Source organism: Microtus pennsylvanicus, chromosome 8 (genome assembly GCF_037038515.1).
Source record: "Microtus pennsylvanicus isolate mMicPen1 chromosome 8, mMicPen1.hap1, whole genome shotgun sequence".
Classification (NCBI taxonomy): domain Eukaryota; kingdom Metazoa; phylum Chordata; class Mammalia; order Rodentia; family Cricetidae; genus Microtus; species Microtus pennsylvanicus.
In genome coordinates, this window is record NC_134586.1 from 69223523 (window position 1) to 69227672 (window position 4150).

Genomic DNA, 4150 nt, shown 5'->3' on the forward strand with positions numbered 1-4150 from the left:
GGTTATATTGGGAAGAAATGCCAGAAAGGAGGTCAGCTTTGAGGAGAATTTGAATTTCATTGGAAAAAAGCACAAGGAAACTCACCAACAATGAAGGAAGTAAAGGGAGGAGAAGAAGAGTGGAGAAGGAGGAAGACATACAGAGGGATGGAAAAAATGGAAGGGCACATGGGGAGGGGATGAAGGGAGGACATAGGAACAAGAGACGGAGAAAGGGAATGAGGGAGGACTTCTGCAGTTGAATCTCCAGCTAGAAAGAACTGCCAAGCTCAGCTTCCTCCCAGTTGTATCTGTTTTATATCAGTATAAATATGCATATTTTAAGATTGAAATAGGCTCTCTAATCAAATGAAAGATATCATGAATCATTGTAATGTCTAAAATACTCAAAACCGAATCATTGGCCTCTAGCATTTCAATAATTTAAATTTTATATCCATATATATATTTAAATTATATATATATACATAATTTAAAATGCAGACTCAGGCATAAATTCACTCAACAATATTGTCACAACACCCTGTTATAATTTGAATCAAACTTTTTGCTACACTGATAACAACTTAGGCTTTTATTCTTTGTACATTGTCAGTCGTACCTTATCCTAAAATGTTCGCATGCATGTTTTTTAAACTCTAAAATATTTTCATTTCTGTTTTGATATTTCATATACTTCTAGAACTGATTCTTTCATTTTACAGGATGGCCAGATGCTGCCCTATGTATCACCATAACATTTACATATGGAGTATTATATTAGGGCCTATGCTGCAGTAAAGATGCCAAGCATTTGGTGCTCAGAAAAATTAATGCGAAGGTCACTAATGTTCACAAGTGCTTTGGACTCCTTACTTTATAACCATATGCAGCAATCATGTATTTGAATGCTCTTTTGAGGTTATTATCCAGTATATCTTAGTCACTTTTCTAATGCTATGAAGAAATGCCATGATCAAGGCAACTCTTTTAAAAATAATTCCTCTTATAAAAATAATTCTTCAGTCTTTTCTCAGTCGAGAGACATCTAAGTTGTTTCCAGGTTCTGGCTATTCCAAATAAAGCTGCTCTGAACATAGCTGAGCAAGTGTCTTTCTAGTATGACTGAGCATCATTTGGGTGTATGATCAGCAGTGGTATTGCAGGGTCTTGTGAAGAGTGATGGATAAAGAAAATGTGGTACATTTATAGAATGGAGTATGAAGTAGCTGTGAAAAACAAGGATACCGCTCAGCTAAGGTAGCCATCTTGCTCTTGCCGCGTGCTGGTGTTGGAGGACCCTCCCCGCTGCAGATTTACCAAGAGCATGAATCAAGAAAAGTTAGCCAAACTTCAAGCTCAGGTCCGGATAGGGGTCAAGGGTACAGCTCGCAGGAAGAAGAAGGTGGTGCACAGGACAGCTACTGCTGAAGACAAGAAGCTTCAGAGTTCTCTAAAGAAACTGGCTGTGAACAATATAGCTGGTATTGAAGAGGTGAACATGATTAAAGATGATGGAACAGTTATTCATTTCAACAGCCCCAAAGTCCAAGCTTCCCTCTCCGCTAACACCTTTGCAATTACTGGTCATGCAGAAGCCAAACCAATTACAGAAATGCTTCCTGGAATACTAAGTCAGCTTGGTGCTGACAGCTTAACAAGCCTTCGAAAGTTAGCTGACCAGTTCTCACGGCAAGTATTGGATAGTAAAGCACCAAAACCAGAAGACATTAATGATGAAGATGATGATGTTCCAGATCTTGTAGAAAATTTTGATGAAGCATCAAAAAATGAAGCTAACTAAAATCCTCTGGGTTTTGGAAGCTGGCTTGGACTAGATTTAACAATCAGCTCTGTTGTTCCAAAGTTTTACAGACTTGGAGAACATCACCTGTTACTAGTTCAGTAATATAAATATTTTTGTATGTTAATAATGCTGTTTGATCAGCATTTCTTGGTCATTTGATTTTGCATTTTGCACTTCCCAGCATCTATTCTTTTGGTCAAAATATGAAGTATTGATGCAGTTTGAGGGTGGTTTTTGCTTTTGAGGGGAACTTTTGGGTGTGTATGTATATGTATGTGTGTGGGTATGTGGGTACACAGTGGACAGAAAATTGGATAACAGTTATATCTATCCTCTTCCTTCCCCCAATAGAAATAAAACAAATCTTTACGTAAAAAAAACAAGGATACCAGGAAATTTGAAGGCAAATGGCTGGAACTAGAAAAAAATGACCCTGAGTAATGTAACCCTGATCAAGAAAATACATTATAGGTACTCATTCATAAGTGGATATTAGTTGCAAAACAAAAGATAATTATGATATATATATATACATATATATGTATATATATATATGTATATATATATATACCCAGAGACTAGGTAACATGGAATATTCATGGTGGGGGGACACCTGGATCTCCCTGGGTAGGGAAAACAGAAGATGTTTTGTTAGGGTGGGTTATATTTTGTTAGGGTTAGGGCTATGCGGATATGAGCAATCAGGCGGGGAGTACTGAAAGAAACTAATGAAAATGGAGGGCATTTTGGGTCAGATAAAAACCTGATGCAACAAAGTTGTTCACCCTCTCCATGTCTATTCATTATTGTACTTGCTGTTCTAGCTAAAGCCGTAAGACAGCAAAAGGATATCCAGTGGATACAAATTGGAAAGGAAGGAGTCAAACTTTTGCTATCTCTAGATAATGTGATGGTATACATAAGTGACCAAAAAAATTATTCCAGGGAACTCCTACAGCTGACAAACACCTTCAGTAATGTGGCAGGATACAAGATTAACTCTAAAAGTTAGTAGCCCTTCTATATACGATGAAAAATGAATTGAGAAAGAAATCAGAGAAATATCACCCTTCACAATAGCCACAAGCATCAAATATCTTGGGGTAACTCTAACTAAACAAGTTAAAGACCTGCATGACAGGAAATTTAAGTCTTTGGAAAAAGAAATTGAAGAAGATATCAGAAAATGGAAACATCTCCCATGATCTTGGATAGGTGGGATCAGCACAGTAAAAACGGCAGTACTATGAAAGGCTATCTACAGCTCAATGCAATCCTCATCAAAATCCTGGCACAATTCTTCACAGACCTTTAAAGAACAATACTACAGTACTCAGATTCATACGGAAAAACAAAAACCCAGACTAGCCAAAGCAATCCTTGACAATAAAGGAACATCAAGATGCATCACCATCCCTGACTTCAAACTCTCCTATAGAACAGCTTGGTATTGGCACAAGAACAGACAGGTGGACCAATGGAGTCTAATCTGAGACCCTGATATTCAAATAAGCATGATTAATAAAAACTCAGAGACAGAAATTGGGGTTCAACCTGGAGGTCAGAAAAGTAGTCAGTCACTGACTCTTACTTTTTCAAAATGGCGATCTTGTCTCCAGTAATCTCAGAATGTGGCTGAAACTGAGAACTGCCTCCTCCTGTTTTAGAATCCTCTCGAATTTTGGTTTAAGGGAGTGCACTATTATCCCATGGTTTCTATAGCAAGTTAGTGTAGCTACTGGGATTAAATGCACATGTCATTGCTGCCCTGTTCGTAATGCTGGCAAGTGTGGCTATTCTTCTTTTCTGATCTTCTGGCAAACTTTATTTATTGGAATACAAATTAAATGCTACTACATTCGCCTTTTGGTCTAAAATCAAAACCACTGCAACTAAACTATATAGAAAAATCCAACATATATATTATACAGGCAATAAATATATTAATAATGTCTAGTTCATTTGCATGTGACAAATTCAGGGAAAATACTCCATATCTATCCCACTTTGATGAGCCTATAGGGTCCATTCTTATTCAAATACCAATACAAGATGTACAGAAATATCAATTGTCACCTCAGAAAGTGATCTTGAAACTCACGGTAGCTTTGCTTTATCTCATGTTTCAGAGATTTAAACCAACTTGGCAAATTGAAGGCCTGATCAGTTTGAGAGTAGGAGGCCCTAGATGAGCAGAGAGGCTCGCTCACCTAAGGTTTTGTGAAGATATGTAGATTCTTAGTAATGTTACCATAATATAATAAAACTGCTTTGGTTTCAATGTAATCAGTAAGATCTAGGACCAATAATTTAAATATTATCGCCTTGAAATATATATTATCAGTTAGCATTTGACATAAAAGA

The 4150-nt window shown here is 37.0% G+C and overlaps 1 pseudogene; it reads left to right on the forward strand.

The window, feature by feature from the left end:
- The first annotated feature begins 1235 nt into the window (after positions 1-1235).
- LOC142855571 (transcription factor BTF3 homolog 4 pseudogene) lies at positions 1236-1986 on the forward strand (annotated as a pseudogene).
- Positions 1987-4150: the final 2164 nt, after the last annotated feature.